This window comes from Mixophyes fleayi, chromosome 5 (genome assembly GCF_038048845.1).
Source record: "Mixophyes fleayi isolate aMixFle1 chromosome 5, aMixFle1.hap1, whole genome shotgun sequence".
Classification (NCBI taxonomy): domain Eukaryota; kingdom Metazoa; phylum Chordata; class Amphibia; order Anura; family Limnodynastidae; genus Mixophyes; species Mixophyes fleayi.
In genome coordinates this window covers 232,268,508-232,292,144 of record NC_134406.1, presented here as the reverse complement: position 1 = coordinate 232,292,144, position 23,637 = coordinate 232,268,508, and the positions used below count along the sequence as shown (strand labels likewise).

The window sequence follows — 23,637 nt, the reverse complement described above, 5'->3', positions numbered from 1 at the left end:
CCTCTGCCTAGTTTACAGTAGGCACTGAGGGGCCCAGATTATCTAACCCATTTTATGTATTATTTTTTGACAAATGGAGAAGGGAATATTGCCTACAGTAATATGGGGTCTTAATCTGGCTCTGACACACACTCATTGTAGGAAACTAAGTGGGTTGATGAGAAGGGATTTTAATGTCAATATATTTGGCCACTCTGATTTAATGACTAGCTAGGTCATACTTGCCAACTCTCGGAAACAAGTTTCCGGGAGAGGGGGCGTGACTGGAGGGTGGGAGGGGGCGGGATGAGGCCAAACGTGTCATTTTGGTCCCGCCCCCCGCAAAAACGTAATTTACGTTGCGTGGGCGGGGCCAAAATGACGCTATTGGCCTCGTCCCGCCCCCTCCCGCCCTTCAAAATGGCGTCAATCACCGAGAATCGCAGCGGACGCTTCTTTGACAGTGCCGCGGCTGCTGTATAGGACAGCGCTGCCGATACGGAGCATGCGCAGCAGCTCTCTCTCCTGTGTTTTTTTTTTTGGGGGGTCAGGGGGCGGGGGGGAATCCCCCCTGACAATCCTGCGTGCGCCCCTGAAGGCCACTATTTAGATTTGTCTAAAATATAAAAGCTCCTGGTCATGCAGATTGGTGCCCAGTCTATAAAATTATTACTTTTTTTTTTTTTATGACCTATTCCTATTCTTTCAATAAGTTGTGAGATCTTCTGTCTGGCTCCCCAGTTAAAAGCAACATCCGTCACACAGACCAGAGCCACCCAGCTAGATGTGACCAGCGGCTGAATGAACTGGGAAAGTGTGCTGTTAGCTGGTATTCAGCTCTTCCAGACAAGCCTGCCCCTGGGCCTGTCACTCACACACCCCTCACGTGCAATTGCCAGTGTGTAGAAACTGGGCATTTAATAGTTTCAAAATGATTTAAATGAAAATTATGAGAATAGAAATCCAAAAGTAAAAATGTGTTTAGGAACTTTTCTAGAATGGAATAAAACTAGCATTTTATTAACATATGCATGTGTTTTACGCACTTGCCGGCAGTAGAAAAGCACATGTAAGGAATGCTGAATCCACCATAAATATTTTGCCTGGGTGTTCACCACCTGGAACAGTAAATTACACTTTGACAACAAGCTGGACTTCCCCAGAGGCAGAGCTCTTTAACTGCTCTATTTATTGCACAGGGAACAATTACTTGATTTCTTTTAAGTTCACACAACAGCTTTACTGTAATTCTATTAATAAATCCCAAATAAGTTACTTTTTGTTTTCCTCTCAGATCTTGAAACTAGGAGTTTAGAGGCTACATAACGGGGGCGTTAATAACCATACTAGTTTATAACACCGTACTAGTTTATAATACCGTACTAGTTTATAACACCATACTAGTTTATAACACCATACTAGTTTATAACACCATACTAGTTTATAACACCATTAGTTGGAAACATAATTACATCGCTGTCATGGCACATACAGAGCTGTGCATATTCTTACAGTCACATACTCAGCTGTGGAGAATGGGTCCTATCCATATATTGTATTGAACAGTTCGAGAAAGATGAAGCTACAAGTCATTCTATTTTTCCTTTATAGAAACATTATGTTGACATAATACTTATATTAGAAACAGTATATACAGTATATATTGTATACTTCTTGCTGAATTGAACAAAGCCAGGGACAGGCTGGGCTGGGGGGGGGGGGGGGGGGGGGAGGGGTCATCTGCCCCTCAGGCTGGTCCCATAGTGGGCTACCTTGGGCTGGGTCACTAGGCCACCTGCATGGTTTTTCCTTTAAATTGTTCCTCATAAGCCGCTGAGTCAAGTCCTGCCCCCTGGGCTAAAATTTGCCAGCCCTCAAATGAACAAAGCTATGCCTATTTCTAACACATTGTTTTTCAAAAGTTATTGATTGCTATCTATTAGTTCATGGTAAACCAGAACTATTTACCTAAACATAGATCACTGGATACTTTATGGGGAGTATCTTGTCTTTCCTAAGGTACTCCCTATATACCGGTAAGTACCTCCACTTTAATATAATAGGCTTGTGCCTTTAAACATTGCATATTTAAAGGCACACCCAACACAACAAGTATTCACTCCTGCAGGCTCACCCCCCCTCCCTTGCCCCCTTCATAACCAACTTTATATCTGTATAATATATATATTTATTATTATTTTTTTATCTCAAACGGAGTGTTATACACGTATTGTACTTCTATACTTCTTCTATTTCCCAAAATAACTTGGTCAATAGAGGCACTGTTTCATTAAAGACTATGGAGTATATTTCATTTTACTGTAGGTGCAAGTGTGCCTCAGTTCTATATCACAAGACAAAGAAGGGAGGTTTCACCAATTCCAAAAATCCTACGAAATAAGTAGGCAGCTCCTAATGTACCCACCTATTATGCAGACATATATTTGGGCTATTAAGCCTAGGTAGTAGAAAAAAGTGCATGTGACATAAATCTCTTCTCTCATCTAACAATATGAAAATAGAATTATAGCTATTAGCCTAATAAAGCTATTTCGCCCATTTTGACAACCAGGCTGGTTAGACAATATAACCCAGTCTTCTGTCACTTGTCTCTTTACCTTTACCCAGTCTTGAGGCTTTCATCCTGGATCTAAAAGGTGTACATACATGACTGATACTGTATTGGTATATACTCATAATAGCTGCTGCTAATGATTATGATGTAAATAGTTAGATTAGGGTTCTCACCGTCACTCCTTACACAACCTGATATACATCATTCTTCAATCTGACGTCTGGAAATGTCATGGTATTTTATGACCAGCGTCAGAACCTTCTGCAGCCCAACAAAGCTTTGCAGCCCGCGCACCCCCCCCCCCCCCGCAAAATGTTGTAGCACGTGTAGTCCTACAAAGTTTTCTAGCTCATGCACCCCCTTGAACTACCCCAATTCTCAGTTCAACTCTTCGGTGATGGTCTTGTGGAACATCTTTTTAGTTGATAACAGAAAGCAGAAAGCCTGTTATTATTAGCGTTCTCATCTATTTATAAAGCACTAACGTGTTATACATTGTTGCACAGTACAGCACAGTCGGGCAGAGAGTGGCCCTGTCCAAATGAGATTACAATCAAATATATGCAACTCTTTCGCCATTACACCAGATATAAAGATCTTGGCATTTTTGCCCAGATCTAACCCGCAGCTTGTTTACCCTTTTTCCACAAATGTAACTCTATTAACACAATCATCCATCCACAATCATCCTTTACACCCACTATGGCTCTATTATGTTATGCAGAACACTTTTATGGCCTGAATCACCAGACATAAATGCCCTCCTGTTTAGCCACAATTAGATAGTAGGGAAAATCCAATTCTACCATGATCCATAAAGTCTTAGCTTTCTTACTCTCATGGGGAATAGAGGACGATATAAGGCCACTCCACCCATCATCAACATTTATTCATATAGAGCCAGCAAATTCAAACAATGTGTTCCCCATGGTAGTCCTGATAATGAACACTTACTACTGCTCAACCTCAACTAGTGTCTCAAATGTTTCATTTACTGATTTTACCAAGCACAAGAGATGGCACCATACTTTCACTGGAGGGCAGCAGTTCAACTTTGCAAGCACGTTGTCAGGAGGAACTTACTTATACAACTAAAGAGGCAGAGAGTGACTGACAATTTGCCAATCTTGTTTTGCAGAAATACACTATGTAGATTGGTTAATCCATACACCCATAATGCAGGGCCAGTGATGTCACAACAATACAAATCTGTGCAGAATAAGCTTTTTGATCTACATCAGATCTCATTAATACTGTCCTAATGATTTTGAAGGAACTTAAGATGTTAATTGTTCTCCCCACAAATTTTTGCCAGCCGGATGGCATTAAGAAGTAGTCAGGTGGGGACAGTGTAATACTAATAATGAAAAATGATGGAGGTCATTACTCACACCTGCCTGGACTGACTGCCAGGACAGGTCAGACTGGTGGTCAGTGGTCTAACATACTCTGCAGCCTGCAGTGCTCACACAGTGCCCATTATAATAGAGCAAACAATGGATTGTCCTATTATAATAGAACTCTATTGGACTCTAAAGAGTAAATTTATGAAGCGGCTTTGAAAAAGTGGAGATGTTGTCTATAGCAACCAATCAGATTCTAGCTGTCATTTTGTAGAGTGTACTAAAATAAATAAAAGCTAGATGCTGATTGGTTGCTATAGGCAACATCTCCACTTTTTCAAACCCGCAGCCTCACAAATTTACCCCCAAGAGCCGGATGGCAGCTAAAAATAGTCAGGTGAACCATCTGAGAATTAGGTCCTGGGGAGAACACTGCTGTCTGTAATGGAGTGGTCTCAAAATACTTTAACAGAGCTGCAGTAGAATTCCAGGTAAATGCTAATCAACCATATCTGAACATTTCAATTATGAGTTAAAAAAAAAATCTCTAATTTTAAGCAATATAGTGGCAGCAGCCCCAATATTTGAACCAGAATTGGTGGGGCTTAACTGCTGGGGGCTGAGCATCTCCTACTATGACTATTGCTTGGGAAGATTGGGTGTGGCTACAGAGATAGGGGGTTCTCTGTGAATTTTGTTCCAATTTTGTGCAGTGGAATGTTGAGAAATACACAGTATACTTTCCCTTTAAATCATAAAATGTCATTACCCATATATTTCAAATGTCAGATACACTAAGAAAGCCAAAACAATAGAAATAATTCATTAAATTATATAGAATGATTTTAAAAGGATTTTTCAAAACTTCACAAAACTGTTACAGCGATTCCCAACCACTGTGCTAGACACATTTTTTTGTCGTGACACCAGGCGGGATTTGTCCGAAAAATTTATGGGTAACAAGTAAGAAGTAAAGAAAAATAGAATTAATATATACAACAGGGATTAGATGTAAACAAAGTTTTTCAAATATACTCATTTTTTAAACATTCTGGTTATGTTTATTACAATAGTTTAAAATGTTGGGAATTACAGAAATATAACAAAATAAATCCATCATTATTATGTACTGTGGCTAAAATAAACCTGAAATAGTTCATTCCTGTACATATAGACCATGTTCTTCAAGTTCTCACGTCTAGCTCCAGCAGAATACCACAAATCAGTAAACCTTGGGGAACCCGTCTATTATGTTCTCATCTGCAAATTTTCAGCCAGGCATTTTCATTTAGGGCTCGTTCACACAGATCACATATTGAATAGCACATTAAAAATATGACAAATGAAAGTCAATGGTGCCGTTCCCACCTCTGGGTTCTAAACTTTGAATGTCACATTTACAATGTTAGCAGGCAGCATGCCCTATTTCTCATGCATTAATGTGCATTACCAGTACAATGCTTTCTATCGGTAAAGGAGCAATGAATGAAAAGCGGATGGAAAATTTGCTAAAAACACATTATCATCATCATCATCTATTTTATTTATATAGCGCCACTAATTCCACAGCGCTGCACAGAGAACTCATTCACATCAGTCCCTGCCCCATTGGAGCTTACAATCTAATCCCCTAACATTCACACACACAGACCGAGAGAGACTAAGGGAAATTTAATAGCAGCCGATTAACCTACTTGTATGTTTTTGAAGTGTGGGAAGAAACTGGAGCAACCGGAGGAAACCCATGTAAACACGGGGAGAAAACATACAAACTCCACACAGATAAGGCCGTGGTCGGGAATTGAACTCATGTCCTCAGTGCTATGAGGCAGAAGTGCTAACCACTAAGCCACCATGCTGCCCTTCAATAAAGAGCACGTTAGTTTTCATGAGTAGTTACTCATTTTCCCAGTGCTTATGTGTGAATGAGCTCTCATTTTTTATCTTGGTGTAGATCAAGCAAAGCTCATTGCTGATTGGTTATTACAGGTTAACTCCCCTTTTGCATTACTCCAATGAGTACTGTATAACATGAGCAGCAGTGGGCACATTGTTAGATTCAAAATGTGCTCTTTGTTAGGGTTTACGACACAGTTGCACACCAACACCCAGGGGAAGGCTGGCCAATTTTAGCCCAGGGGGTAAGACTCGACTCAGCAGCCTATTGGGAATATTTTAATAAAAAATAAAGGAGGTGGCCCAAGGATGTAGCCCAAGGTAGCCCACTATGGTACCGGTCTGGGGGGCAGAAGCCCCCCTGCCCCCTAGCCCAGCCTGCCCTTGCTAACACATTTGGCCACAGAACAATGGTATATTTGATTATCCAGGTAGCCAAGCACTGATCTATGGTATTGTCTTATTTGATGTAGACATGTCATTTTCAAATTCAGAAAATGCATCAGAAATGATCCATTATCCTATTAACAGTCTGTTAAGTAATATTTGCTGGTAGCCCCTGTCCACTGTCAGTAGCGTTCAAACATTCCAGGATGGCAGAGAAATTCTCTAAATACACCATTTATATTTAACAAACATTCTACTAAAAATATAGAAACTGAATATTTATGTAGCCGTGTTTAAATGCATTTATACATCACAGCACACTAAGCTGCGATGTAAAAAATGTTTGAGACACTAAAGTATTTTGTAGTATTAAATACATAATCTTCCTGACCATGATGCATATCGAAATTTTGTGTCATATGTCAGTGTCAGTGAACTGCCGAGTACTTTCTGAAACCCAATATCTGCTTTCTAAGTATGATTGACAGAGACTTAACCGATAATAGTGCAATATCACGAATTGAAATACCACAGGAACTGATAATTATAACTTTCAATTATTGATGGCTGTGTAATTTATATATGGAAATGACTGCAGTGAGAAAAATGTGTAACTCTTTAACTATCCAAAAATGAAAAGAGGTAGTAATGATGTTGAGTAACAGTTGATCTTTTACACCAGATTTAAGAACGTGAACGCTGTGAAGTAATCTAAGCTTCTAATTACACTTTAGAACAAACTCCATAAAATCAGCCTATGAGTATCTGACATTTCTCTGTGCTCTGGGATTTATCAGCGATGCTAGGGTATGATTACCAGTGATAGCTCCAGTTCAGATCCTTGTTTTAATAAGAGCTTAAATATTTGTCTGCAAATGTATCTGTTCTTTTTTTTTTTTTTTAATTCATTGACAAATCCACACACTTTTAAATATCAATCAAAATCCTTCCTGCTGGCAGACTTCCTAACCTTTCTCCTGCGAGCACAGTATGTAACAGAGCTAAATAGGATGGAATGTGGGATTGTACTACAGCAACAAGTGGAGGACCTCGTACAGTACTGTCAGGCATGCACAGTGTGTTATGATAGCTACTAAGATACATTTACTATGCAGTCATTTTAAAGTGTACTGATTACTTGCGTGCAGTGGTGGTGGCAGCCATTTTGTAAGCTGAATTAATATTCAGGACAATTCAACCTATCAATTTACTAGGAAATAGTGATATTACTGAGGCACGACACTAGTTTCTATGGTATGTGTAGGTAGGAAGCCCCTTAATAAAGGCACAAGTTCCTAGAAAATTGAAAGACTACATTGTCATAAATAATATTTTGGACTCTCCCTTGTGTAGGTGTTAGGTAAGCTTTAATACATAAAATTCATGTGATAGGTACAGTATAGCAATCCAACTAGAACTAATATTAGCCACCTACATCCTGAGACAAGTGTGCAGCTAACTACTCTCTATATTCCAAAATCCTAGACATATTGGAGGACACAGGTGGGCTCACTTCGCAAGAAGCAACAGATATCAGCTATTAGACTACTCAATATTAGTGGTCATATAAACTAATACACGTATTTATAATTAGTCACCAATAATAAAGTTCTGTAACAAGAGCACAATACTGATAGCAAGCTCTTTGGGTCAAGGTTAGCCTCCTCCACGAGTCATTTTAAACTCATTATTAGTGGTCAGTATTGTATTTGGTAACACAGCATATAAGCTAATACACGTATTTATAATTAGTCACCAATCATAAAGTTCTGTAACAAGAGCACAATACTGATAGAAAGCTCTTTGGGTGAAGGTTATTCATCTCCACAAGTCATTTTAAACTATTCTTGGATTCCATTACATAGAATGAAAAGCTCTGAGTATATTTAATTATCATATACATAGCATGTTAAAAAAAAAAAGTTGACACAACTGTTACATTAGTGGATCACTGTTCTGTTCCTAATGTAGACAAAGCATTTTATGAATGTGTTTTAATCACGTATAACATTATTTCATCTTTACTTTGCAATCAGTTTTGTTTTCGAGTAGCCCTAAGCAATAGTGAACCAAGCCCTGACAAACAGAAAAGAAGACACATACAGGAATATCCAATGTCAGGCATAAATAATACAGACTGGTTACCTACAAAGCTTAGGTAATATGCCAGGGTCCATTTGTTCATGCAATGTTATTTCTGAATAATGACCTTTAGGGATTTACTACCCCTATCCTCATAAAGATATAGGTCTTGGCTAGCAAGACAACTCAAACTTTATGTACACGCTATCTTTTAAAATTAATTAAGTCAGGTTGCATTGCTACAATGCATACAATACATCTACATGCAAGTAAACCAGTCCACATATCAATCAAGGGTAGGAGAGCCCCAATTACTGATATCAAATTAGGACACAAATATCTGAGATTGCAGTAAAGCTTTTTTGTGCTATACAGGAAAAATAAATAAATACATGATGACTACTTAGGAGTAACACCTCCTGTATCTAAATATTTGTGATCTATTCTATTACTAACCTAAACACCAGCAAGCTATCCAAATAACATTGTTGGGAGAATGAAACATTGCAGTTTCTTTATAAATAATATTCATTTAAGCTGAAAATGACAAGCCAGCATCTATACTAAACCTGTGCGAACACAGAGTGCAAGCTCAGTGAATCAAGACCTTCAATGCATATTTTAACGCTTTCACTACCTATCCAATATTTCAATAACTATTTTGCCATTTGGACTTGGGTTTTCTAAATTGTGCCCTTCTGGACTTTGCATATGTGGCCACTTAAAAAAATATAGCTGCTTTTGTCTTTAGGGTGGGAATCATATATAGAGGTAGAATATTTCCTAGAAAGTATTTTGAAGAAGCACCACAGCTGATCATTAGTTTCACTGGATAAAATGCTTCCAAATTAAACAAATTTTACTTTACCACTTAAAAAATTAACCCAGTTACTTTTGTACAGTATACATCTGAATTAACTGTAGTTCTGCAGAGAGAAGCTATATGTCACTGGGCAGGTAAAGCTCATTTCAGAGCTCTCTGTGGAGCTCATAGACAAGCAGTGTGCATGGGGATCGCAGTATGAGTCTGTGCTCACAAATATGAGTGTTTATTCAGCACCTTCACAACTATGTCTATCTTCAAAGCAGTGCAACATCCCGTAAAGCCCCAGCGTTATCTATCTAGCACAATAACAGCATTGAGAAGGCAGCAGTCACTGACAAGCGTGCAGGGCGCACCATTCCACACACACCAGCAAGCAGAATAAGATCCTTATTTTGTACCATACCTGAACGGACAAGACGCACTCTCGTTGTCTCCCCCTTTGCTCCTCTTCCTCACAGATCACTTACAGAAGACCACACAGCTCCAGCAATGCACCCTTTCTGCCCTAATCCCCACTCCAATGTGATGACACACTCTAACCCCAACCATCTGTTGAAACACGTCCCGCAGCACTCAGCACAGTGCTGTGTCAAGACAGGGCTGCCCAATCCAATTGCCGGGGCTGGATGTCTCTCAAAAGCTGCAGGCAGAGGAGGGGAAAAAAAAAAATGAAGCTGCAGGTCTGCAAACTCTTACCCAAGTAACCTGAGATTTGGAGAGGGGAGCTCTATAAAAAGAGTACAAGTGGGAGGTGCTGTGTGGTGGGGAAGGTAGGGAGGGTGTGATCACATCTGATGACCAGTTGTGTTAATTCTTACAGCAAACCCCCTTGCAATCCCCGGGGACCACTAGGACCTTCGCAGTGGGAGACTCATAACCAAGAAAGAGCTCATTTAAAATAATCGTTTTATTGCTATTGTGAGCCATTTCCTGTGAGGGACACGCTTTCCAAAGGAGATAATTCATTTATTTCAGAGAGGGGGGCTGATAAAGTGCTAATGTACAACTAGTTTGCACTGAAATGTTAACTCAAGTTTTTGTAGCCTTTACTCCCAACCACCTCCCCTGCTTCTTGAATCTGTTACTTATCCCGGCATTCCTGGGGAAAATGAAAGTACTGTATGTTTATATTGCAGCAGATGCAGGGAAAGTGCCCTAGTCTTGCTAGTTTCCATTGCCCTTAGAAAATCTGTCATGTAATGTACATAGAATGTATTTTTGTGCCTCTTGAGAACTTCAGGGAATCACCAAGTGAGAAACTCTCCCTCTTTAATTCTGTTAAAATAATAAAAAAAAACAACTCCCACATTTCAATTAGCTGAACTGTGAACTTGCATACACTGGCCATGTGTTGTTACATGAAATCCCGCTGTCTGCTATTGTCTGCTTTCTCTTTGCAGCATGTTCATGCAGTAATGAAGAAGTGAATGCTTTTGGTGATGTGTGCGGGCTAGACAAGCACATCCTGGGATCCCAATTGAATCACTGCCTTTCAATCCATTTCTAAGTTGTTTTTTTTGTCTTTTTTTTCCTACTTCAAAGCTCTCCAGATTCATCTAGCAACTGCTAGTTTTAACATTATGGGCCTCATTTAGAGTCGGACGCAATTTAAATTGAAATCGTAAGTGTAACTTGCATCCCGTAATTTACACAGTATTTAGAGTGACTTAGAATACTGTGCACACACCTCTTTATCTGCCTTATGGGCTGGAGTGCAAGTGTATCATGCACAGCGCCTTGTAAAGCAGATAGTTAAATACAAAAAAAAATTGTAAAAATAAAAATTGTTCTTTCCACCCCCTCCCAAACGGCACAAGGGTTGGCTATGCTGTTTGGGAGCTGATGCAAACCTTTTTTTATTTTATTTTTTACTTTGTTTTTTAATACATCAAGGTCTCTTGCACCAGCTGAAAGCACCCGCAAAAGATACGTCTCCTAGAGACCTATTTGCGGTTGCTTTCAACTCATAATAGCATGTAAAGACGAGAACACGCCTTTACATTGCTAGACTCGCCCACTACCTTCCCGTTCCACCTCTCTAAGCGCAGAGAGGTACAACAGGGAGATCCATCGCAGTCGGAGTGCAAACAGACGGATCTTTGGCCAAAAATGCTTTTTGCGCTGAAGAAAAGGGCAGGCACCCGACTCTAAGTAAGACCCTATATGTAATGCAATCTAAACTGTTGCAAGTATAATGTGTTGAGTACACTTGAACACAGTTTCTTAATTTAAAAAAAATATATCAATATTAATCCATAAATTACACAAACTACATATATAAAGAAGTTGGCTAGGCGATACAATTACTGTACATTTCCAAATTTTCCTTCTACAACAAGCCTCAAAGATTGAGTCATGGCTGGTGATTATGTAGTAGTAAAACCAGAATGACCTATTTTCTGAATTAACCTATCTTCTATATTACTGTGCCAAATGATCCATGAAGTTGTAAAGCCACAGTACTTTGCGGATGATTTATAGTTTGACGCAAAAGCATTTTTTTGTTGAATAAATAAACATATTACGTAACATTTGCCGCACTGCACATGCACACAACTTCTACCAGTATCTTGAGCTGCACATAGGGGCATATTTAAGGAGGAGTGTTACACATATCGTAACTCTGACGCAAGTTGGAGTGTCACGCATATTTATGATCACTGCATCGCAGCAGATATCATGGATATCTGCTGCTTTGCATTTTGTTTCGATTTTGGGAGCAGTCACCATTCAATAGTATGGTGACTGCTCCCTCTCGCAATCTAACAAGTTCCGAAAAATAGTTTTTTTCGGTAACTTGTTGTGCTGAAGCATAAACTTCATTTTTAATTTATGTTCAGCTCTGCTCCGAAGAGCAGAGCTGGATAGCGCATGTGTAGCCCTGTGCGCAGCCTCAAGATTTTTGAACTACACATGCGCAAGTTTCAGAACGAGGCAGACAAGGAGGAGATCCGGAGACAGCACATTACGAAGAGGCGTGGTAAGTATTTTTTTTTGTGACAGAAACAGTAGTTTATCGGAACTGCTGTTTCTGTGTTGCGTTCTACTTAAATTTGAGAAATAGTTTGATCCTTATCAATGCGATAAGGATTGAAAACTATTTTTCACTTTTTGAGAACATTGACAAATGTGTCCCATAAACATTTAAGGGTCCCTTCCAAGTTTTCCGTTCAGCTTCTCAATACTCCCCTTCAAATTTTGTAGGTGCAACTAGTGGACATCTTTAAGTCCTGTATGAAAACACAGCTGGCAGTAAGACGTCAAACCACCTCCTTGTCTGTTTGTTAATACCCAGTCTTGTTTTATTGCTGAGTTTGTTTACCAATTGTAAAGCACTGTGGAGTATGCTGGCGCTATATACATAAATCATAACAAAAAAAGGTAAATGTAATGGTACTAACAGCAATACATAAGTAAAGAACATGGAGCGATGGTCTCTTGGCTGAGGGAGCCTAAAAATTTCACTAGAAAACCTGAGTTTTTTAGTACCTAATGTGTAACAAGGCTGAAAACCCAGAGTGTTAGTGTTACAGTAAAATCAAGCGTTGTGTATGAGAGTGTAGAATGTGCTCCTCCCACAGCGCTTATTCCATTTGTGCGTGTGGATTTTCCCAAATGCACCTAGTTTTATGAAGGCACATGGATTTGTGAACAAAGATTGCAGCATCTGTGGGGTTTGACAATTGTTGCATCTTGTGTGGGAGGAGGTGGGTAGATCGAGGGCATACCTAGCAGAGTCTGGGGAAGTGGCATGAATGTGACTAATTATGCAGCACATGCAAAAAAATATTATTAGAACAAGTTTATTTAAATGAGCTGCAAAGTTTGGAGAATTAGAATTTATGGGGACATTCAGGGCTTGATGTATAGAGTTGGGTGCAATTGACACTGAAATCGTAAGTGTAAAGTTCATCCCGTAATTTACATAGTATTCCAAGTTGCACAGATCTTTAAATCTGTGCGGCTCAGAATACTATGTGAATGAGACCGATGTGAATGAGTTCTCTGTACAGAGCTGCGGAATCAGTGGCACTATATAAATAAATGGTGATGATGATTATGATACTATGCAAATTGCACAGACACACCTCTTTATATATAAAAAAAATACACCTCTGTCAACATCTCAGGATAATTTTAATATTTTTTGGTTTTACGGAAAGTTATGTTTTAAAATTTTTGATATTTATTGAATTCATTAAATTGGCAAATTACACGCATATGCTTTTGAGATTGTTGTTCTTTAGTACCATTTAGGGTTGTTGTGCGCTGGGTACATTTTTTATATATTGCTATAGAAGGGAAGTATAGAAAGTTGCTTCTACCCCAAGAAGCACACAGGCCTGACACATGGAGAGTGCAGTGTTACACATCTTTATCTGCCTTATGGGCCGATGTGCATGATACACTTAAGTGTATCAGTCACAGTGGCCCTGTAAAGCAGATAGATGAATAAGTAAATTAATGTAAAAAATTGCGTTTCTCCCCCCCAAACAGCACAAGGGTTGGGTAAGCTGTTTGGGAGGGGGTGCACACCTTTTTTAAAAATTGTATTATCTTTTTGCCCCTTCCTTTTAACACAACAAGGTCTGTTGCACCAGTAGAAAGCACAAAAGATACTTCTCCTAGAGACTTATCTGCGGTTGCTTTCAACTCAGTATAGCATGTAACATACGTGAACACACCTTTACATTGCTAGGCTCGCCCACTACCTCCCCCGTCCCACCTTTCTAAGCGCAGAGAGGTGCAAGAGGGAGATCCGTCTCACTCTGAATGCAAACTGAGAGGGATCCTTGGCTAAAAGTGCTTTTTGCACCCCTACGTTAGGCCCCCAGTATTTAGTGGGGGGCTACAGAGCATTTTGGTCTCTACAAAAGGACTTTAACAGGCAATTAGTATATTTTCAAAGGGACACCTTGTGCACCTGCCAGGTTTATCATCATCATCATTTATTTATATAGCGTCACTGATTCCGCAGCACTGTACAGAGAACGCATTCACATCAGTCCCTGCCCCATTGGAGCTTACAGTCAAAATTCCCTAACATACACACACACACACACACACACAGACAGACAGACTAGGGTCAATTTTTTTTTTTTAAAGCAGCCAATTAACCTACCAGTATGTTTTTGGTGTGTGGGAGGAAACTGGAGTACCCAGAGGAAACCCACGCAAACACGGGGAGAACATACAAACTCCACACAGATAAGGCCATGGTCGGGATTTGAACTCATGACCCCAGCGCTGTGAGGCAGAGGTAACCACTTCACCACCGTGCTGCCCACCTTGTGCACCTGCCAGGTTTATAACGGAAAGCGCACTCCTGGGCACATTTCCGTCATTAAAATAAAAACATTCAAACAAATTGACAGATAATAAAGATGTCCCCTCACTCTCTGGATTAATTTACCACACAATGAGGCTAAATCAGCAGTATCCTAGGAGAATACAGTCAGTGGGATGGTAGTTGTTACTACATTTTCACTCTTTGCACAGTGCACATTTCCAATCAGCTACATAACCAGGCAAAAATAGCAGCAGATTGATTTTCAGGTGGAGGGACGCAAATACCAAGACTTTGATGTGGACAATCAGGTGCATTTACACAATACAGGAAGCTCGGCGTGTCGGCATATGTTACACTTTCATATAACAACTTTGGTGTGTTATATGATTGTACAAAATGAGCAGTAACAATATACTCTAACAGGACAAAATTACATTTTGTTGTCTGTATTTTCACTGTCTTTTTTATCAGTGTATTGTTTTACCTTTTTCTGTATTGTTTGGAAATGGACAACACACAAATGGTATACACATCTGCTGGAATGGAAATGTGGCAGAAGAAACTAAACAGCTCTAATATCAACAACTGTAGGTATTGTTAATTGTTGCCCCACCACATATTATAGGGGGAGCGTCTGGCCCTATTAACACCTTACGTGTATTCTACAGCAAACTTGGAACAGACCATTGTACATTACCATGGAGTCCTTTCTTCTACTACACTACACAGTTACAAATGCTTTCAGAGCGATTTCCATGGCAGCTCTCAGTATGAATTTTTAATTTTAAATTTTTCATTTCAGAATAAAGGCAAGGACATCTAACACTGCTTTTTAATAACCATGTTTGTATTTTATTTCATTTTAGTAAGAGTTATGATATGATATATGATGATGTAAACAGTTTTATAGGAGTTTTCTACAAAGCAGTTCATTGTATGTTACCAATTATTTTAGATTATATTAAAAGCAATAACAGACTTCTCCGTTTTCAACTGCATACCGTACTGTTGAATATTACAAGACTAGCATGTGATAGAAATAAATACATATTTTACATCAAATCTTTGGTAACACTGCCAGCATTTTTGAGCGTTTCAAGCATAATAACATTGTCCAAGGTCTAAGAATGTGTACCTTAAATCATTGTCTATTTAAATCTCCCTTTTTTTCAATATCAAACAACTATTTTGTATATTAAATGCAATTCCAGATATTAGTTATATTTAATGCAAATCTCATTGTCTATTATTATTCTTTGAATGTATAGTTTAATATTTACTAAATAGGAATATTTGAATTACTCATGTATTCACTCTTACTGAAGGCTAATCACTGCTTTGTAGTAGATTACATTTACACAGCAGCCCTTTGCTCTCCCCTTAACTCAATTAAGGGTCCAATATATGAATTGGCAGCAAGCTGTGCCCTATGTAGACTACACCTCCTAATCTTGTCATGGTGCCTTTCTAGGTGTAAACTGGCACAATGATGAGGTCAGGAGACCATGTCAACAGAGGGCACAGCTTGATTCCTGGGGGACCCACAGAGGTGAGCAAGGTGGGTGGGGATTAACGTTCAAAAATGTCCACTATAAAAGCAAACACACACAGGTCCACCCAGACAATACCATGAGTGTTGAGCTTTGATGGTCCAGCTAAGCAGTAAAACGATTCCCGACCATGATCTTATCTGTGTGGAGATTGTTTGTTCTGTCTGTGTTTGTGTGGGTTTCCTCTGGGTGCTCCGGTTTCCTCCCACACTCCAAAAACATACTGGTAGATTAATTGACTGCTATCAGATTGCCCTTAGTCTCTCTCGGTCTGTGTGTGTATGCTAGGGAATTTAGACTGAAAGCTCCAATGGGGCAGGGACTGATGTGAGTGAGTTCTCTGTACAGCGCTGCAGAATTAGTGGCGCTATATAAATAGCTGCTGCTGATGAACATACATTGCACACATTGTCTCAGATCAACCCGAAACATAAGCACCCAAGATGTACTTAAGGATAGTAGTATATATATATATATATATATATATATATATATAAAATATATGAGACATGGAATGACAACTGTATGGAATTTAAAAAGATAACAAGTACCTGGGATCAAAAAAGAAATGAATGTGGTGTGGTTGCCACATTCTTATGTTAAATCCCATAGATTGTAAGCTTGCGAGCAGGGCCCTCTTACCTCTCTGTCTGTCTGTATTACTCAGTATTGTTTTATTACTGTGTTCCCAACGCGCTACAGAATTTGCTGGCGCTATATAAATAAATGTTGATGATGACGATGATGATAATCATGATGAAGCTCTTCCCTATGGTCTTCATGTGTTGTGGGCTGCTGTAACCCCACTGTAGACTGCCTGTTGAAATTGACTCTATGTCTTATTTAATAAACTACTTCCTCATGGTTCCCTGCCGGGCCTCAACAAACTTAGAGTAAATAGATGAGCATAGTGGTGTAATTGTGACACAGATTTGTGTCTACACACTCTGCTTCATTTATGATCCACAGCATTTTCAATGCTTCTTTCTGTGTACAAGTGCGCTGACATTAGGGGCAGACCTAGACTTTATATTGAGGGGGGAGGTGATTTAGCATAATCACGCCCTACCTTATTCTGATTGGCTGGCCCCAGCCTGCCCCAGCCCGCGATTGTTCCTGCCCCCTTTCCCGTTTCAATTACCGTCTAGGACGCATTTTAAAGGTAGGCTTGCACTGCTATGGTAGGGGGGTCTTACTATTGCCTCAATCGCCCCTCACCTCCCCTCCCTTCCTGGATCCACCACTGGCTGACATGTCTGCCTAGTGCATTCCCAGGTGTACGCCCACTTTAATTAGTCACAAAAGTCTAAACGGAAGGTGCAAAGTACATGCTATGTTCCAGTTGCCCTGTATGCTAGGGCAGAGACAGACTTATAGCTCCCATATAGATCCACCTCTAAAGGTGGGCTTGTGAAGTGTCAGCGTGCATAATTCAGCATTAATGTATTCACAGATAGTGGCCAGCAGTGAGTGAGGCAGCAAAAACAGAAGTTGAGAAAATACATCAAGAGAGACAGATTAAAAAAAAGGAAGATCAATTATTTGCAGACATAGTACTAAAATACTATTTGTTAATGATACAACCCTTATAATATTTCATTAAATATTTTTACTAGAAAAAAATGATAAGTTCATCACTTGTGACATGACAGTTTTCGCTGTGTGCGTAGTGGTGGGAGTGAGGCTTAGGCAACATAACTGGAGTGCGGTGAATGTTACAGGGGCTTAGAATAAGTGACAAACTACGACAGGTGATTGTGGAAGAGGGGCTGTGTGGTATCTGAAATGGTAAAGCTATATTAAGTTTGTAAATGAAAAGCAGTAGTTATGGTGAGGGAAATAAACATGAGAGAACTGTAGTGTAAAGTGTGTCCTATCTAAAATAACAATGTGAGAGCCTAATATGTTGGTTTCTAGTGGTGGGTTTATATGTTTTAGTGAAGAACTCAATGTAATATGTATAAGGGTCTCAAAAGTGGTGCAGCTAGAGGCCCATAGGCCCTGGGGCAACATCTGCTCTAACGCCACCATCACCCTTCAATGCCTTTGAACATAACTATTCTCTGTGCTACAGAAATAACAACGTATTTCATCGGGAAAAAAAGACAGTGTCTGACTGGATCTGTCTGCTAGTATGCAGTCTGGGTGTATCTTGGTACTAGGGCAGTCTGAATGCAACTTTCTGCTAGGGCTGCGTCTAGCTACATATCTGGGCTAGGACATTGTCTGGTTGCATATCTGTTCTAATGCAGTGTGCTTGAAGTATATATCACAGAAAGGGGGTTGTTACATAGCAGGCAGGAAGTTACGCCTTTGCAGAGCAGGTGCTGGCTAGCAGCATAAATGGTGAAGAAATTTGTACTACTGTATCATTCCGTGCATTAGTCCAGGTGCACACTTAGGGAGTGTTACCAGTTGCCCAGAACCCCCCCTCCCCTCACACACACACACCAGCTGAGACTGATTGACAGGTTGGCCTTGGCCACTATACTGCCGCAGATCTACAGATTCCACCATTTCTACACACTATGTACCGTCCCCCCTCTCCTGCACTTTACAGACTAATATATGAGGAATGGTCACCACATAACAAAATGCAGTCCCACGTGTGCAGGAAACAAGAGAGGCTGCTTTTGCTGAGGGTGGGTGCTAATCATTTAGTAGTGGGTTGGATATATTAATTTATTTGTGGGGACAATTTATTTGATGGAGGGTACTATTTCATTTAAGGTGCTGTAATGGTATTATTTAATGTTGGGGTGGTTTGTTGGCTATTAGTTGGATGTGGGGCTGAGTTTGGGGAGAAGGAGTGCTACTTGTTAATAATTATTATTTAATATTGGGTCATTTACGGCGGGTTGGTATAACTTTATTTACTAAATGTGAATACAAATTATTTAATATTGAGGTTTTTGGAGGGGGGGGCTAGGGGCAATTATTATATGTAAGTACTATTAATTTAATGTTGGGGCTGATAGGGGGAAATAAGTGTATTTATTAAATGTGAATGCTATTGAGTTACCATCAGTACTAGTAGGAGGAAATAGATCTACTGGTTAACTATGAATGCTGTTCATATACGGTCAGGCTGGTTTCAGGTAGGGAGGGCTAATTATTAAACATGGTGAGTGCTATTGGGGTCGTATTGACATTTTATGTACCAATCCCTTTTTTACAAACATGGCCTGAACTTTTCAGGATCCAGATAAGCAGCAAAGGAGCTTAAGACACAGTCAGCAACAAGTAGTTGAAGCCTCAAGAACAGGTAGGAGAGATCAACACAGTCTGCCAACTGTCCTGATTCTGGTGGGGCATTCCTTATTTTGTGTGACTGTCCCGCCCAGGGGCTCACTGGGGTGGGCGGCATCTGCCACCGGGGCCTGTCACATAGTGGACTACTTTGAACTGGGTCACTGGGCTACATGCATTTGTTTTCATTTAAAATGTTATTAAGAGGATGGTAAGCTGAGTGTCGACCACCAATGCTAAATGTTGCCAGCCAGCCCCTGATCCTGCTCAGGCAAGACTTTGTCCTGACTGCAAAGATAGTTGGGATCAGTGGAACTACCATTGGTGCAGCAGGTGTGGTGTACCGGGGCCCATGTAGATAATGGGCTCACTACAAGGGGATCTGTGGGCCCTGGTTCTCTCCTCCCCGCTTCCCTGCACCGGGACCCACAGCTCACTAGCTCCACCTCTGGTTGGGATGTCCCACTTCTCACTGTAGAGCTCGTTAAGAGCAAGCTGTATGTACTACAGTTAGATGCCCTTAATAAGCAGTACAGTGTGAAGCAGGACAATACTGTCTGGGAAAACAGTTGGTTAAAGGCCTTAGTGAGAAGACACAGAAGAAAACAAAAAAGATAATATATCTTGGAGGGCATGTTCAATGCAGTATATTAAATGAATCTGAAGGTGAACCTTCAAAACGTACTTGTTAGATTCATAACTCATATAAAAAAATGTTCCTATGCCATTTTTGTAAGTAAATCTAACTACACTAAATAATATGTTATATATTTTCAAACCCCTGGGAAGCAAAGGTTGTGTACATGTAATATTCATTTTCTGACCGGTGCTCATCTCGTACAAATGTAATCTTTGCTCACTGTTGTTACATATTACTAACATTGAGCAGCACGAATATTATTCAAGATGCAAATAAAGCTGACGTAACTGCTGTCAGGATTGACTATTACTACATAGTGTGGGGAAGTTTGAAAAATAAAAACTGAAAAGCTAAAAAAAAACGAAAAATACCAAATAAAGTCAAGTGATCAATATGAGATCCAAAACCAAGGAAGCTGGGGAACCCTATATAATGTGTAAAACGGGACTTTGCGGTCTTATAAATGCATGTAAATGATGTAAATCATTTACTAAGTGCAAGTGCAGGTAGCCAGGAGTGCATTCAAAGATTTGTGACCCTGTATACATTAATTAGTAAGTATGCATTTGACAGGTAAAAAAGGTAATAAAAAGCCATACACACGCTGTCACGCTGAACACTTATACCTTTTATTAATTGGCCATGGACTCCAACGCGAGAATATTATTGAATATTAACACTTTAACTTACTTCAGTTTAATTTGAATGAACATACCCAACAAATATATAAATAGGTAGATACTATTATGTGCCAAGCACATGTACGGTCGCTTTTTTAAATAGCAACATGATCTGCCATATGGCTTTCCTCATCATAGAAAAACAAAACAACAATTATTCATAGGTAGCTTTGTTAGAGCATGGCCTAGATCAGAGGTAGTCAATCTGCAGATCTCCAGCTGTTATGGAACAACAAGTCCCAGCAATGCCCTGCCAGACTCTATGCACAGATTGCTTAAGTCTGCACAACTGTAAAACGTGGAACCATATTTGATCAGTTTTTTAAGTATATGTATGGCGAATCATCGTATAGATTGTGAGCTCTAAGGAGAAGGGCCTTCCTAGGTAATGTCCTGGCATCATAGAGAGGAGAGTGATATCAGTGTGACAGTACTCTGTTATAGTTTACATTACACTAATCTAAAATGCTCATTTTAGTTGTAGGGTATCAGAAGATATGTTAGTTTCATGCAACTGGATAGTTAGTTACACTGCTGGTACAGATTGTTGATTTTGACTTCACTATTAGATACCGTTGGTCGAATAGTGTAAAATACTCTGTGTTGGCGCTTTGTGGCTGGATTTGCGCTGGTCGTCTAGATCTGCACCAAAGAGCATGGATTTGTGGAGCAAGATGGTGGCAGAGCAGAAGTTTGTACTAGGCGATGGGGGAATTGGTTGGACAGAGGGGATTCCCTGCTAAATGTGGAGCAGGAGCACCAGTGTACCTAGTAAGAAAAATATGATAGACACCCTGGGCGCTACCATACAATTATAACAGAATGGATAATGAGGGATAAAACAGGTATAAATTGTCCAATTCAACATTGTCCTTGTTTTCCAATCCGTAATAGATGAATGTATTTTCTTTGTAGTGTCAGGATAGCAATCATCTTGAAGATGCTCACATTCATTGGAAGGGACATGTGGAAAAAAGAGACGCATGGTGCAATAGTGTAGTATCTTCACTTAGCACTTAGACTAGACCTGTAGCTGGAGCAAGAGATATGGATGGAAAACAAGCACCTTAGAGATGCCCAGAGCTTGAATCAGATGCTGCTGTGTGCGCTTGAGCTTGCCCACCCCGTTTCTTCCAAGAAATCGTAGGCTGTTGTAAGTGTCCTTTGCACTCACAGGTGCATAAAATGCTGCATTCTGTGGCGTATGGTCCGATTCTGGGCTTGCTGACAGTAACTGGGTGCATTATACACAAAACAGCGCTAGTTACACTCCTTGATGAATCAGGCCCAGTATCTTACCTAATCGCTGACATCAGGATGCTGGTAAGTATTCCTCGTTATCTGGCCCTTAACCAAACAAATCTGCGGATTCACTGTGGTCCAATGAGTGGGTTCTGCTGGGAGCCAATCTGAGCTCGCTACTGCCAGTTTGAATTTGGGCACAAGTTAATTGGTGCTCGCCGCGTCATTGCCCTCACGATGGCTTGTCTTCAGCCTTTGCAAGAAGCGCTGACAGTTTCATGATGGAGAAAGTCCAACGAGTCTAGCGAGAAGACTGTGGGCTCAACAGAGAAGACTGCAGGATCAAGCAGGAAGATAGCTGTCAAGCCTGCAGGATAATGGTGGCTGGTGGGTAAAGACAGAAGACAGCAAGGGAAAGGTTAGAGACTGCCAGAGACAGGTAAGGCCCTCGGGCAAACCTCTCACAGGCCTGTGCCTGCACTCTCGTTTCTGGCACATGTTTTGGCCACTAGGACCATGTAGCAATTAGTCGGACACAAGCCCCATGGAACCTAGTAGTGTATTGTAGGGTCCTTATTCCCTAAATTTGGGTTGCATATTTACATTTAGTCTTAGAAGCCAGTGGGACAAAACAAACTCAGGCTTAGAAGCCTGTACTGCATTGTTTAGGCTCAGAGCCTAGGAAGTAGTAGGACACTGATTCAGACTAAGCCTGTGGCCATATATATTTCAGGCACTAGGCCTGTGGGGACAATCTTGCCTGAAGAGGTGGGTTTTCAGAGAACACTTGAAGGTTTGTAGAGTAGTGGAAAATCTTATTGTGCGAGGGAGGGAATTCCATAGAGTGGGTGCAGCTCGGAAAAAGTTGTGAGCGGGAATGGGAGGATGTAATGAGAGTAGAAGGGAGACGCAGATCTTGTGCAGAACGGAGGTGTTGAGTTAGGAGATATTTTGAGACAAGTGAGGAGATGTATGTAGGTGCAGTTTTGTTAATAACCTTGTATGTTAGTAAAAGTAATTTATATTGGATTCGGTAAAAAACAATGCAACCAATGTAGAGAATGACAGAGTGACTCAGCAGAGGAACTGCGATTTGCAGGGAAAATCAGTCTAGCCACTGCGTGTAAAATAGATCATAGGGGTGAGAGTATGTCTCGGGGAAGTCCAGTAAGGAGGGAATTACAATAGTCAATGTGGGAGATGATGAGTGCATGAATTAGAGTTTTTGTAGTGTCTTGTGTAAGATGTATGCATATTCTGGAAATGTTTTTAGATATATATATAACATGATTTAGATATAGAGTCCATGTGGGGAACAAAGAATAGTTCTGAGTCAAGGATCACACTTAGGCAGTGAGCTTGGTTGGTGGGAATTAAGGTCATGTCAGCAGAAATAGAAATGTCAGGTAGGTAACTTCTGTAGGTGGGTGGGAATATTATTAACTCTGTTTTTGAAAGACGGAGTTTGAGTTGGCGAGAGGACATCCAAGATGAAATGGCAGAAAGACTGTCAGCAACGCGGGACAACACAGAGGGTGAGAGATCAGGAGAGGATAGATACATTTCCTGGAAGTCTCGGACAACCATCAAGAGAAGATGGGACCTAAATGGTAAGTGTCCCCTGTTCATTTTTTCTTATTGTTGAGTAAGATATTCAGGCCGGAGTCCTTGCCATCATGAATATCTGCAGCCCATGCCCAGGCCCAGAACAAAATCAAGATGTCAGTAATAGGGGTAGAGTGCAGTTTCTCTACTTCTGTCCATCACACTGTACTTCCCCTGAATAATTGTTGTTGTTTTTCCCCTAGACCAAAATCGGTGCATGGGGGGCTGTTAGTGAAGGTGCAGTGAGATTGGCAGGTGAACCGGTCGAGAACAGGTAGGCCCCTTTAAAATAT

General features: G+C 40.3%; 1 protein-coding gene across 2 annotated transcripts in view; it reads right to left on the bottom strand.

Annotated features, from left to right (window-relative positions):
* The window catches only part of SULF1 (sulfatase 1), a 103,099-nt gene extending 93,323 nt beyond the window's left edge, over positions 1 to 9,776 (bottom strand). For both annotated transcript variants that reach the window (XM_075213620.1, XM_075213622.1), the window contains exon 1: positions 9,492 to 9,776. The gene's annotated coding sequence lies outside the window, so the exon portion shown is untranslated. The remainder of the gene's footprint in view (positions 1 to 9,491) is intronic.
* Positions 9,777 to 23,637: the final 13,861 nt, after the last annotated feature.